Genomic DNA, 15,464 nt, shown 5'->3' on the forward strand with positions numbered 1-15,464 from the left:
GGGGTATTGTGTGTAGATTGATGAGGGGGGAAAACAAGGTGATCAATTTTAGAATAAGGCTGTAACATAACAAAATGTGGAAGAAGTCAAGGGGTCTGAATATAGCCAACTGTTATACGCTACACTATGGATTGTAGCCTTATAATAATACCAGCAATGAGGTGCATAATTGTTTTTCTCTCAGATGTGGGCACTTTTCAGACACAATTTAATGTTTTAGTCTTGGGAGAGCTGTTTTCTTTACCCAAAAATGAATGTGTAGTTGGTTGGCTGTTGTCTGATTCGTTTGTGACCATTTAGTCTACCGTGCATCCTGTAAACCTATACCGTTATTGAGCACAACCTTCCCACACACTTTCCCCTCTCTCGTAACCTCATTTTGTTACGCTGCGTGTTTGTGTGTGCGCGAGAGCGAGAGAGATAATCGAGAGAGATTTCACCAATCACTTTACAACACCCCCTTCGCCTCTTTCTGACTATTTGCGTCTCAATCATCTCGTTGCAAGTGACGGAGCTAGGGGAACAGCGACAAGAGAGATGGGCGACAATGTATACAAGATCACCAACCTGTGCGACGCCATCGATCAATCCATCTTTCCAAGCTACCGATAAAGTCTGACGCAGCACCATTGGGAAATATATTTGACGATAGAACAGAGGGAGCATCAAAGCTACAACTCTTTTGAATTAATTAGCCAGTTACTTTGGAATGTGATGCATTTACAATACATGTCGGTTTATTTTACTTCAATGAAGGATGGCAGACTACGGACGCGTCCTCATCTTCCCCGCTGCTATCAGCAAACAGAATGTAGTCTACGAATTGTAAAATAGTCAAAAAAAATTTACGTATCTTCTGGATTTTGGGCATATGCGCGCATTGGAAAGGTATACGTCTATGGGCTATATTTTCTTTATTGATGGACAGACGTGGTGTGTAAGTGCAGATAACCTAGCTGTTGGCGTACACCCTAAATCTCTACACACGTTTCTTTATGTATGATAACCCCGACCTTGTCATATCGATGAAAGTAGGGGTGATTTATGTTACGCATTTCACCTATTTCAATACTGACACATCGTTCTGTGAATTTCAAACACATTTCTGATGGCTTGCAATAATCAGCAGTTTATTTCACAGAAATACTGAATGCATTTGACAAACAATTGACAGATTAGCCTACTTGTTTATTGATCATTATATTGATCATTAGGCTATCAGAGAGTGTTTTTAAAAAGAACGCCAGTTACGGTATTGAAAGAGTAATACGCTGCAAAAATAAACACAACAAAAAGATGAAAAAGATCAGCCTCAGAAGAGATTCTGTAGGTTACCGAGAAAACGGCAAAGGGGTCACATTTCAGCGTTGGGGTTGTGAGACAGTCGGAAGAGAAGGAACCGGGGTAAGAGACCAAGGAGACGCTGCGGCCAAGGAGCCTTCTGTGGGACTGCACGACAAGGAGCTACCGCTGCCAGCGTTGAAAAGCATGGCTTGGGGTTGGTGGAAGAAAGAATCGAATAATCTTGAGACATCATAACGATCATTATAACAATATACATCACGATATCTTTTGAGTAATAGGCCAACCACATTCTTGATTGTGTTAGAGGTGTGGCAAGTAGCCATTTAATACATATATATATTGGTCATTATTAGCATATTTTAACAAAGGCTATTTATAATGTGTAGTATTTACTAATATGTATAATCTAATGTCTGTGTGCAAGTATATTTGAATAATAGCCTACTTGTATGCTTAGTTGCACTGACCATATAGCATTGTAATAATGGGATGTTTAGAAAGACATTAACACAGACACAAGCTAAGTCCATGTCACAAGCGACACAAACTCATTTGAAAACAGTATCCTGTTAATGTGTTTCTCCAAAATCTGCACACTGGTGAGAACTGCCAGCAAGATGAACAGCCTTATCACTCATTGTCCTCAAAAATGCACAACACTTTGGCAAAGGACATGTGCTTACTTCACGGAGAGCTATCTTCATTTATTGAATGTGTATTATCATAAATGCAATTGCACACACTTAAAGAACATCTACAGTAAAGGTGAACATTTTCAGATGCATACTAATTTAGCTTAAACTAATGAGATGCACACACTCCTATTCCTGTCCATTGTGATGTGAAGAGTACCAATTTGGTAGTGATAAAGGGGTATGGATATCAGGCAACTTTAAGTGTCTCAAATGTGGTCACAGAGAATACTGTTAAGCACAAGCTAATTTAAAAAGGAGAGGACCCTATACCCTATTACTGGACACATCTCAGCCTACACATCTCAGCCTGTGTTGTGGACAAACAAAACCTGGAACCTTTCTACTAACCCCCCTGCTTAAGCAACTTGGAAACCAACCTTGACTCTGTTGACTCCCTGATATAACTCAGTTGTCGAGCTGCAGTACTTGGAAATCAACAACTCCCAACCTGACTTTTGGGTAAGGCCTGTAAATCTATCAGCGTCTTTGATGATTTGTCCATGTAATCCTCTCCAATGTTGAATGTCAGAAGTGTCTAACTGAGACTGAATTGTAACTTTAAACTGCAATTACACTGAAGTTCCAATATATAGCCGCCTCGACAAGGGCCCTGTCCAGAAACAACCCCTAGCTCCAACCCCTATGGCCATGTGAATCTGAATTAATTTCATAGGTATAAGTGATATGGTAGTAGCTCTTTCGCCCTCTGGTATGCTAGATGGAGCTGCTACCATATGGTTGTAACCTGTCCAATTCATGAAGTGCCCAGGGACTTCAACATGAAGTGCCCAGGGATTGTTTTTGGACCGGGCCGTGGGCTGTTGTGGAAAGAGAAGGATACAGAATTGAAATGTGGATAAACACAAGCCAATAAGGGGCAAGGGATGGGACTGGTCGGCTTGTATGTTACTGATTGCTCAAAAGTGTTATTGTAACATTAGTTTTGGCCTTGGCCATGCATGCCATGTACTGTTCAGAGGCTACCTGAACAGTCACATCACATCTTGATTTGTTGATGGAGGACCTGAGGCTCACAGTGTTGTTTTAACCAGTATTTCTTCCTGGTTAATGTATTGTAACCAATAATGTAGTGGAGTCTTTTTATATTTGGTGACTACCCTTATGCACCTATTATTCTAAATTAGCATTGTTAGTGTTAGCATTAGTGTTAGCGTTTGGTACTCTGCACCCTTTATATACCCCAACGGCTATGTCCGCCTTTTTACCCCTACATCCCTGCTTGTAACACTACAGTATACTTAGGTCCTTAGTTTGTTCCTGTTAAAACACTAGTGTTCCCATTTCCACATTTTAGCCAGAATTAAATAATTACAGATGGTGGATTCTCCACAACTCGTTTTCAGAAGTTATTGACGTGCACATTCTTGGTGTGTCCCGGATTGGAGAGAGTCGACACTTGATTTAGCAATAAGCAGTCTCATTCCATGAGCTGGATGATATTCCATCCAGGTTTGACACCTGCACTAAATGGGTCACACCATTGGACAGACAATTTCTAAACTCACTAGACCCAGGATGTGCTGCTATGCAAATCCAAGGCACTGCTGATAGCATAGTTGTGGAAAAAACTCCATACTCAATGATAGCGTTCCAGCCCTTGTTCTGTGCTCAGTCTACCTGGCAAATACATGAGTTCCACATCTTATTGGATGCTTGTCAAAAAACAGCTCTGAACTTTTGCCATCAAGATGTCTATTGATGACGTGCTTCCAAATGTAAAGCTCCTGTTTTCTGACTCAGTTTAGTACGGTGCCCTTATATAGCATTAGCTTTGTACTGTACCTAACAGATTGGAAACTGAAGTTAGTGTGTGCAGTGAGAACTTCAAATGGATAGTTGTCATGGTAACAATAGATAAAGGGGAGCATTGGGAACAGCATTGAAGCAGATATTAACCTACAGTAGATGCTGTGGCAAACTCTTGCAGTATCATTCCTGTTGTTCACACACATCAAATTGTTCAGCCAACACTAATCAAGTGTGTTTGAGTGTAGTTAGCTACAGATTATGTTAATTAATCCCAGAGTGTAATCCTCTGGCGATATCTATTAAACTACTAATATTTAGCATTTTTTAAGATGGTCATAAGATGGACCATTGCTATTTGATTTGGAATTGTAGGACACTTGTAGTTATTCAAAATAAATATTTAAAAAAATATTTGATGAAACATTGAATTTGGCTTTACTGCTATTAGCCCATAGAAACACATTGAATAATACATTCTATACAGGGCAAAAAAATTGTGCAAAAATTAATTAAAAGGAAGTATGATTTTAAATGTCTGAAATGCATCTAAGAGATATCAGAAAGCATCCGGGATGGAAAAAAAGGTTACATGTGCAACCCTGGTTTCAAAATAAGCCTATTCACCTGTGAAGTTTGTGGGCGTCGTAGAGCAAAACGGACGACGCGTTCGTTCCAAATAATGGGCTCAAACCCTTGAGACTTTACAGACGTTTTCATGAGAAGACCTGTGCTGAGTTGGCAAGTCGACGGGACCGACTTTAAGATGAGTCCTGTAAATCTTGTGGGCGTCGTTGAACAGAATGGACGACATGTTCCTATTCGTTCTGACTTTACAGATGTTTTCATATAATTTTTTTTTTAAATTAAAATATGTTTTATTGTCACAGGCCGGATAGGTGCAGTGAAATGTGTTGTTTTACAGGGTCAGCCATAGTAGTACGGTGCCCCTGTAGCATATTAGGGTCAAGAGCACAGTGACAGATTTTTCACCTTGTAGGCTCGGGTATTCAAACCAGCAACCTTTCAGTTACTGGCCCTCCGCTGGTCAACAAAGCCGGAACTATTTTTGAATAGGCCATGTATTCCTATTACTTCTTAAAAATGTAGATATGTAGGCCGATGAAGTTTTAGTCCACAAAAATATCTCAAACTCATGAACAAAGAAACATGTGGTAAGCTTAGGGCTAATGTGTACTTCTCAAACACCCACTCTCAATCTTCCTTGCTCTCCCTATCTCTTTTTCTCTCTGTCTGTCTGTCTCTGTATCAGTTATCTGGAAGCTGTTACCACCCACACACACTCTGGCCTGATATCAAATTTACATTTAGAATATAAACACACACACACAAATAGAGATTTTCACAACGATTTCATCACACACAGACAATAATGTTATTTCAATGTTTAAATATTTTGTGGTGTGAAATGTAATAATGTCACAGCAAGAGACATAAGGCATGTGTTTGCAATAGGATACCAGTTGTGCGTCTTATTACTGTTCCATGCCTCTGGTACCAGGCCCTATGCAAAATGATTTGATTTGTTCCTCACACATGATTGTGAAAAATTCACTCTGATTTGCACATTGTGTGGGTGGTGTTCGTGTACTGTGTGTGTGTGTGTGTGTGTGTGTGTGTGTGTGTGTGTGTGTGTGTGTGTGTGTGTGTGTGTGTGTGTGTGTGTGTGTGTGTGTGTGTGTGTGTGTGTGTGTGTGTGTGTGTGTGTGTGTGTGGTACTGTATGTTGGTGTGAATTGACTGTGGTTTTGGCCTGGATGATTAACTCTCAAGTCTCTTGCTGCAAATTATTAGTTGTGCCAATATCTTATGGTTCAAGTGGAAGCTTTTAGAGTTGTTACCATGGATGCAATACAATGAGCTAGAATCCAGAATAGAACATAGAGAGAGAGAATGAGAGAGAGAAAGTGACTCACTGCTCAACGTCAGAATGCCTCACCATCCCATTCTGACATGTGAACACTTATACGATAATGTACACCTTGATCAGGACAGTGTCATAACCTTTGCTAAGGACCTAAAGGATGCAACACTTAGCAGGGACCCACACACACATCACCCCAGCAGCAGCGGCCCCCCACTCCACTATCTGAAACAACAGCACCCTCACCATCCCCAGGACAGAAGAGCCAGACACGGCTTGTTACAGCACAGCTCTACAAGACCCGGCCCACCACAAGACAGCTCTACTAGAGCCAGCCCATCATAACACAGCTCCAATAGACCCAGCCCATCACAACACAGCTCTACTAGACCCGGCCCATCACAACACAGCTCTATTAAACCCGACCCACCACAACACAGCTCTACTAGACCCGGCCCACCACAACACAGCACTGACCACTACTGTAAGGTTGGGCAGAGTACTTTCCTTCAGAGAAGTGGACCACATGATACAGTCTACACCATGTGTAATTTGCCAGCAGCATACCACCCTGAATCCCACTGCTGGCTTGTTTCTAAAGCTAAGCAGGGTTGGTCCTGGATGGGAGACCAGATGCTGCTGGAAGTGGTTTTGGAGGGCCAGTAGGAGGCACCTTTTCTGTGGTCTAAAATTTAAAAAAAGACCCCAGGGCAGTGATTCGGGACATTGCCCTGTGTAGGGTGCCGTCTTTTGGATGGGACGTTAAACGGGTGTCCTGACTCTGGTCACTAAAGATCCCATGGCACTTATCGTAAAAGTAGGGGTGTTAACCCCGGCGTCCTGGCTAAATTCCCAATCTGTCCCTCATACCATCATGGCCACCTAATCATCCCCAGTTTACAATTGGCTCATTCATCCCCCCTCCTCTCCCCTGTAACTATTCCCCAGATTGTTGCTGTAAATTTGGATGTGTTCTCAGACAGATTTCTTACCTGGTAAAATAAGGGTTAAATAAAAAATAAATAATAATAACATCATTCTGATCATCAGCCGACATATAGTGAGGTAACCTCTGACAAAAGACACCTAGAACTATCAGATTGGAGAGGTGCGCCAACTACTGCATTTATTATGCAGACTACTGGACTAGACAGACCTTTTAATTCACTCACACACACACACTCACACTCTCACACACACACACACAAGAAACACATACGTACAAAGGGTTGCAGATTGCATGGCATTGTACCAATTTTTTGTGCATTCTTATTGATTTGTTTATACAGTTGAAGTCGGAAGTTTACATACACCTTAGCCAAGTACATTTAAACTCAGTTTGTCACAATTCCTGACATTTAATCCTTGTAAAAATGTCCTGTTTTAGGTCAGTTAGGATCCCCACTTTATTTTAAGAATGCGAAATCTCAGAATAATAGTATAATTATTTATTTCAGCTTTTATTTTTTTCAGCACATTCCTAGTAGGTCAGAAGTTTACATACACTCAATTAGTATTTGGTAGCATTGCCTTTAAATTGTTTAACTTGGGTCAAATGTTTTGGGTAGCCTTCCACAAGCTTCCCACAATAAGTTGGGTGAATTTTGGCCCCCAATTTTGGCCCAGTTACACCAGCTCCTTACAGAGCTGGTGTAACTGAGTCAGGTTTGTAGGCCTCCTTGCTCGCACACGCTTTTTCAGTTCTACCCACATTTTCTATGGGATTGAGGTCAGAGCTTTGTGATGGCCACTCCAATACCTTGACGTTGTTGTCCTTAAGCCATTTGCCACAACTTTGGAAGTATGCTTGGGGTCATTGTCCATTTGGAAGACCCATTTGCGACCAAGCTTTAACTTCCTGACTGATGTCTTGAGATGTTGCTTCAATATATCCACATAATTCCCCTCCTCATGATGCCATCTATTTTGTAAAGTGCACCAGTCGCTCCTGCAGAAAACGACCCCCACAACATGATGCTGCCACCCCCATGCTTCACGGTTGCGATGGTGTTCTTCGGCTTGCAAGTGTCCCCCTCTTTCCTCCAAGCATAATGATGGTCATTATGGCCAAACAGTTAAATTTTTGTTTCATCAGACCAGAGGACATTTCTCCAATCTTTGTCCCCATGTGCAGTTGCAAACTATAGTCTGGCTTTTTTATGGTGGTTTTGGAGCAGTGGCTTCTTCCTTGCTGAGTGGCTTTTCAGGTTATGTCGATATAAGACTCGTTTTACTGTGGATATAGATACTTTTGTACCTGTTTCCTCCAGCATCTTCACAAGGTCCTTTGCTGTTGTTCTGGGATTGATTTGCACTTTTTGCACCGAAGTACATTCATATCTAGGAGACAGAACGCATCTCCTTCCTGAGCGGTATGACGGCTGCATTGTCCCATGGTATTTATACTTGCGTACTATTGTTTGTACAGATGAATGAGGTACCTTCAGGCATTTGGAAATTGTTCCCAAGGATGAACCAGACTTCCACAATTAGGTCTACAATTATTTTTCAGAGGTCTTGGGTGATTTCTTTTGATTTTCCCATGATGTTAAGCAAAGAGGCACTGAGATTGAAGGTAGGCCTTGAAATACATCCACAGGTAGACCTCCAATTGACTCAAATGATGTCAATTAGCCTATCAGAAGACGTCATTTTCTGGAATTTTCCAAGCTGTTTAAAGGCACAGTCAACTTAGTGTATGTAAACTTCTGACCCACTGGAATTGTGATACAGTGAATGATAAGTGAAATAATCTGTCTGTAAACAATTGTTGGAAAAATTACTTGTGTCATGCACAAAGTAGATGTCCAAACCGACTTGCCAAAACTATAGTTTGTTAACAAGAAACTGAGCTCAGGTGCATCCTGTTTCCATTGATCATCCTTGAGATTTTTCTACAATACGATTGGAGTCCACCTGTGGTAAGTTCAATTGATTAGAAATGATTTGGAAAGGTACACACCTGTCTATATAAGGTTGACAGTGCATGTCAGAGAAAAACCAAGCCATGAGGTCGAAGGAATTGTCTGTAGTGCTCAGAGTCAGGATTGTGTCGAGGCATAGATCTGGGGAAGGGTGCCAAAACATTTCCTGGAGCTGGCCGCCCGGCCAAACTGAGTAATCAGGGGAGAAGGGTCTTGGTCAGGGAGGTGACCAAGAACCCGATGGTCACTCTGACAGAGCTCTAGAGTTCCTCTGTGGAGATGGGAGAATTTTCCAGAAGTACAACCATCTCTGCAGCACTCCACCAATCAGGCCTTTGTGGTACAGTGACCTGACAGAAAACACTCCTAAGTAAAGGGTCATGACAGCCTACTTGGAGTTTGCCAAAAGGCACCTAAAGACTCTCAGACCATCAGAAACAAGATTCTCTGGTCTGAAGAAACCATGATTGAACTCTTTGGCCTGAACGCCAAACGTAACGTCTGGAGGAAACCTGGCACCATCCCTATGGTGAAACATGGTGGTGGCAGCATCATGCTGTGGGGATGTTTTTCAGCGGCAAGGACTGGGAAACTAGTCAGTATCGAGGAAAAGATTAATGGAGCAAAGTACAGAGAGATCCTTGATGAAAACCTTCTCCAGAGCGCTCAGGCTGGGGTGAAGATTCACCTTCCAACAGGACCATGACCCTAAGCACACAGCCAAGACAACGCAGGAGTGGCTTCGGGACAATTCTCTGAATGTCCCTGAGGGACTCAGCCAGAGTCCTTACTTGAACCCGATCGAACATCTCTGGAGAGACCTGAAAATAGCTGTGCAGCAATTCTCCCTATGCAATCTGACAGAGCTTGAGAGGATCTGCAGAGAAGAACAGGAGAAACTCCCCAAATACAGGTGTGCCAAGCTTGTAGAGTCATACACAAGAAGACTCGAGGCTGTAATCGCTGCCAAAGGTGCTTCAACAAAGTACTGAGTAAAAGGTCTGAATACTTATTTAAATGTAATATTCCGGTTTTTTCTACATTTCTAAAAACCTGTTTTTGCTTTGTCATTATGGGGTGTTGTGTATTGATTGATGAGTGTAAAAAAGAATAAGGCTGTAACCTAACAAATTTTGGAAAAAGTGTAAAGGCACTGTATATGTGTCTATACAGTCCCAGTCAAAAGTTTGGACACACCTACTCGTTGTTTATTTTTACTATTTTCTATATTGTATAATAATAGTTAAGACATCAAACCTATGAAATAACACATATGGAATCATGAAGTAACCAAAAAAGTGTTAAAGAAATCAAAATATATTTTAGATTCTTCAAAATAGCCACCCTTTGCCTTGATGACATCTTTGCACACTCTTGGCATTCTCTCAACCAGCTTCACCTGGCATGCTTTTCCAACAGTATTGTAGGAGTTCCCACGTATGCTGAGCACTTGTTGGTTGTTTTTCCTTCACTCTGCGGTCCGACTCATCCCAAACCATCTCAATTGGGTTGAGGTCGGGTGATTGTGGAGGCCAGGTCATCTGATGCAGCACTCCTTCACTATCCTTCACTATCCTTCACTATCCACTATCCCTTACACAGCCCGGAGATGGGTTAGGTCATTGTCCTGTTGATAAACAAATGATAGTACCACTAAGCTCAAACCATGTGGGATGGCGTATCGCTGCCGAATGCTGTTGTAGCCATGCTGGTTAAGTGTGCCTTGAATCGTAAATAAATCACTGACAGTGTCACCAACAAAGCACCCCCACACATCACACCTCCTCCTCCATATTTAGAAGTAGGAACCACACATGCAGAGATCATCAGTTCAACTACTCTGCATCTCACAAAGACACGGCGGTTGGACCCAAAAATCTCAAATTTGGACTCATCAGACCAAAGGACAGATTTCCACCGGTCTAATGTCCATTGCTCGTGTTTCTTGGCCCAAACTTCTTCTTATTGGTGTCCTTTAGTAGTGGTTTATTTGCCGCAATTCGACAATGAAGGCCTGATTCACGCGGTCTCCTCTGAGCAGTTGATGTTGAGATTTGAACTCTGTGAAGCATTTCTTTGGGCTTCAATTTCTGAGGATGGTAACTGTAATGAACTTATCCTCTGCTGCAGAGGTAACTGTGTCTTTCTTTCCTCCGGCGATCCTCGTGAGAGACAGTTTCATCATAGCTCTTGTTGGTTTTTGCAACTGCACTTGAAGAAACGTTCAAAGTTCTTGAAATTTTCCGCATTGATTGACCTTCATGTCTTAAAGTAATGATGGACTGTTGTTTCTCTTTGCTTATTTGAGCTGTTCTTGCCATAATATGGACTTGGTCTTTTACCAAATAGGGCTATCTTCTGTATACCGCCCCTACCTTGTCACAACTGATTGGCTCAAACGCATTAAGAAGAAAATAAATTCCACACATTAACTTTTAACATGGCACACCTTAATTGAAATGCATTCCAGGTGACTACCTCATGAAGCTGGTTGAGAGAATGCCAAGAGTGTACAACGCTGTCAAGGCAAAGGTTGGCTTCTTTGAAGAATCTAAAATATATTTTGTGTTGTTTAACTCTTTTTTTGATTCCATACGTGTTATTTCATAGTTTTGACGTCTTCACTATTATTCTACAATGTAGAAGAAAAAAATAAAGAAAAACCCTTGAATGAGTAGCTGTGTCCAGGTACTGTATGTTTATACACTGCTAAAAAAAAATAAAGGGAACACTTAAACAACACAATGTAACTCCAAGTCAATCACACTTCTGTGAAATCAAACTGTCCACTTAGGAAGCAACACTGATTGACAATAAATTTCACATGCTGTTGTGCAAATGGAATAGACAAAAGGTGGAAATTATAGGCAATTAGCAAGACACCCCCAATAAAGGAGTGGTTTTGCAGGTGGTGACCACAGACCACTTCTCAGTTCCTATGCTTCCTGGCTGATGTTTTGGTCACTTTTGAATGCTGGCGGTGCTTTCACTCTAGTGGTAGCATGAGACGGAGTCTACAACCCACACAAGTGGCTCAGGTAGTGCAGCTCATCCAGGATGGCACATCAATGCGAGCTGTGGCAAGAAGGTTTGCTGTGTCTGTCAGCGTAGTGTCCAGAGCATGGAGGCGCTACCAGGAGACAGGCCAGTACATCAGGAGACGTGGAGGAGGCCGTAGGAGGGCAACAACCCAGCAGCAGGACCGCTACCTCCGCCTTTGTGCAAGGAGGAGCACTGCCAGCGTCCTGCAAAATGACCTCCAGCAGGCCACAAATGAACAATACAATACAAGCACAGAAATGTGCAACTCAGATGTACTGTTTTTCAGAATATAATTTCTGATGTTATCTAGACAACAGGCCTTCTTTGGTTTTATATATTTTATCTTTTCATTTCATTTTTGTTGGGTTATTGGGTAATCTAATGAATTTTGGTTGTTTTTAATGACTGATTCAAGCATGTTAAATGTTACTTGAATGTCTAATTGGCTATGTTGTAAGTCTTTTTGTGGGATGTTTCTGTGTAGATGACCAAAATAAGTTTTCAAAATTCCTTCATCTTGTATGGCTAAGCTGTCATCAAGGCAAAGGGTGTCTAATTTGAAGAGTCTCAAATATAAAATATATTTTTATTTGTTTGACACTTTTTTGGTTACTCTTCAACTGTAAAACATCCCCACAGCATGATGCTGCCACCACCATACTTCGCTGTAGGGATGGTATTGGCCGGGTAATAAGCGGTGTCTGGTTTCACCAGACCAGAGAATCTTGTTTCTCATGATCTAAGAGTCCTTTGGGTGCCTTTTGGCAAACTCCAAGTGGGTTGTCATGTGCCTTTCACCGAGGAGTGGCTTCCGTCTGGCCGCTCTACCATCTGGCCTGATTGGTGGAGTGCTGCAGAGATGGTTGTCCTTGTAGAAGGTTCTCCCATCTCTACAGAGGAACTCTGGTGCTCTGTCAGAGTGACTATCAGGTTCTTGGTCACCTCCATGACCAAGGCCCTTCTCCCCGATTGCTCAGTTTGGCCGGACGGCCAGCTCTAGGAAGATTCTTGGTGGTTCCAAAATTCTTCCATTTAAGAATTATGGAGGCCACTGTGTTCTTGAGGACCTGTGCTGCAGACATTTTTTGGTACCCTTCCCCAGATCTGTACCTCGACACAATCCTGTCTCAGAGATCTATGGACAATTACTTTGACTTCATGGCTTGGTTTTTGCTCTGACATGCACTGTCAACTGTGGGACCTTATATAGACAGGTGTGTGCCTTTCCAAATCTTGTCCAATCAATTTACCACAGGTGGACTCCAATCAATTTGTAGAAACATCTCAAGGATGATCGAAACAGGATGCATCTGAGCTCAATTTTGAGTCTCATAGAAAAGGGTCTGAATAATTATGTAAATAAGGTATTTCATTTTTTTATTATATAAATTTGCTATCATTTCTAAAAACCTGTTTTTATTTGTCATTATGTGGTTGATTGAGGGAAACAATTAATTCAATACATTTTAGAATAAGGCTGTAACGTAACAAAATGTGGAAAAAGTGAAGGTGTCTGAATACTTTCTCAATGCACTGTATAATCAACTTTTAAGATCTTGTAAGAACCTAAAGCTTGAAATAATAGGTTGTTCTGAATGCCACATGTGGCCTTCTTTTGGAAAGATGCTATTTTTGTCAAGATATGCTACTCAGGACAATGTTGCATTTAGGAGAGCCAAGTGACACTAAATAAAAAAAAATGTTACTCTGAAATAACTGATATTATCCAATATAAATCCGTATGTGAATCGACTGTATGTGACTCAGTCCTTTCCTATGTGAGTCATTAGGACACATATAGACATAAAGAATGTGTTATGAAATAGAGGGTATTCTATCCAGGACATTTCTGACACTAGGTGATGGAGTTTACAAAGAATCTTCACTGTATAAATATGTTCACCTAAAGACTTGGCTGTTAGAAAATATAATTTCCACCGTTTCAGCTGTATGAATGAGATTGAGGAAAAAGCCCAGCATTTTTAGATACAAGTTTATAGGAAACAAGGTGGATCTTTGGTGATACTGGTTTTATCTGATATAAATATGGAAATCATGGTCTATGGCTCTATTGTTGTCAGGCTGTTGTCTGCTTTGATTCACACTGTGGCAGGGATGTTCAAGGTTATTCTAAATGGGGCCTGTGCAGTTTGATGCATTCTCACCAATGTACTCAGTATCACGACCTTGGATTGCTTTAAAGTTGACCTCATCTTTTTTCATACATAGTTTTTCAACATTGCCACAAAAACCTGCAAACCAATGTGAACGTTCTAGTTTAACCCTTTTCTAGGATGATGTCGTGATTTTATTTTCTTCTCCCTCATAGAATGTGCTCATGAATGCATTTTGTATTACCAACTCATATTGAAGTACACAAGTCCATATAATTGTTTATTATTTTAGGCACTTATTTCAGGGTTTTCACAGTTCACGACATCGGATTGCCCCCAGCAAGATGAATTATGCATGTTCAATGAGAGTGAGCAAACTAACTTTCTTAATGCCATCGCATTGATCAAAGCTTGCATTCCATTAGGACATATTTCACTCTTGTTCCATCTTTCAAAATCAAATGTGATTTCCTTGTTGTGTATCAGCATATTTAAGCTGGAAAAGGCTGGCTGAATATTGATGTTGAGAGCCGAATCCAGTAAAACATTGCCAGCACATAGATTAATAAAAATCTATGTTGATTCCCTTTTCAGGTCCATGGTAGATCAGTACTGTTTTAAAGCTGTTTACACATCAATGACTGGGGCAGTTCTATTTTGGTGATAATCTACGGTACCTCAGATTGTACATCTTTCCAATGAGCCTGGAATAATGGAATAATATACATTAAACTCTTCCTATTTGTTCTATCTGGAGAACCCACATTACTTATTACCTCATGATGTAAAATACATGGAATCTATTGAATTCTATCATCCATTACATACAATACAGCATAGGTCTAAGACGAAATGCACTTCAACAGCTATTCTAAACAGGGCTTTTTTTTAAATAAAAATGAGTCAAGACTTTCATAAAGATTTGTGTGGGTGGTTGTGTGCATGCCTGTACTGTATGTATGTATGTATACAACCTAAATAAGGGTCAGCTTTTAGGGTCTGTTATTTTTTACTTCACTAATTGATATGTATCAACTCACATTCAAATATGTTGCCCTTCTAAGAGAAATGACTAGGAGGGGAAGTTTGTTAGACAGCAGGATAGAATGAAAAAGGAGAGAGAAGATAGGGTGCAGAGGAGAGGGGAGGGGAGGATGACAGATAGAAAGAGACGAGAGGGGGAGTACACCACTGGAATTATGTAAAAGAGTGCGTGGGAGAGAAGAACAGATAGAAAGAAAGGAGTGTGAGTATTTATGGTGCCTTAAGTATCCACTGGGAAACTGAGGAAAATGTAGCCAGGAGTGTCAGATATTTAGGGAAAAATAAAAGGGGTTTGGGTCAATGTTCCCTCAAATTTGTTTTGGCACTAAGCAAATTTCAGGTCTGCTGAGCGCAAACTTGAAAGTTGTGAAAATTCTGTGCAACTTCCAGCATGTGTTCACTGTACCCGCTTTAAGTTATAGTTTAAACATTGGCCATGTAGACTACTGTGGCTATTTGTTAATAATGTAAGTCTACCAGAGTGGCCTACCATCAAAAACAATGCAGAAAATGCATCCTATAACATTTGAACATGGAAATAGCTAATATAACATTAGCCTACAGTAGCAGCCAATGTGTGTTGTTCAATGTAGGCCTACATTCCATGAGACTTTTGAGAAGAAAAAAAACATGCAAAAAAATAACATGCAGGGCTTGACATTAGCCTGTTTATCCACCTCAGACAAGGA

At 41.0% G+C, this 15,464-nt stretch overlaps 1 protein-coding gene across 5 annotated transcripts in view; it reads left to right on the forward strand.

Moving 5' to 3' along the window:
• LOC139554836 (ras/Rap GTPase-activating protein SynGAP-like) overlaps positions 1–15,464 on the forward strand; it is an 85,988-nt gene that overhangs the window by 37,985 nt on the left and 32,539 nt on the right. The window contains exon 1 of one of the 5 annotated variants that reach the window (XM_071368004.1): positions 392–2,459. The exons of the other annotated variants lie outside the window; for them this stretch is intronic. The gene's annotated coding sequence lies outside the window, so the exon portion shown is untranslated. Of the gene's footprint in view, positions 1–391; positions 2,460–15,464 lie in introns of those variants that run through there. 5 annotated transcript variants of the gene reach the window in all.

The sequence above is a fragment of the Salvelinus alpinus genome, chromosome 26 (assembly GCF_045679555.1).
Source record: "Salvelinus alpinus chromosome 26, SLU_Salpinus.1, whole genome shotgun sequence".
Lineage (NCBI taxonomy): Eukaryota > Metazoa > Chordata > Actinopteri > Salmoniformes > Salmonidae > Salvelinus > Salvelinus alpinus.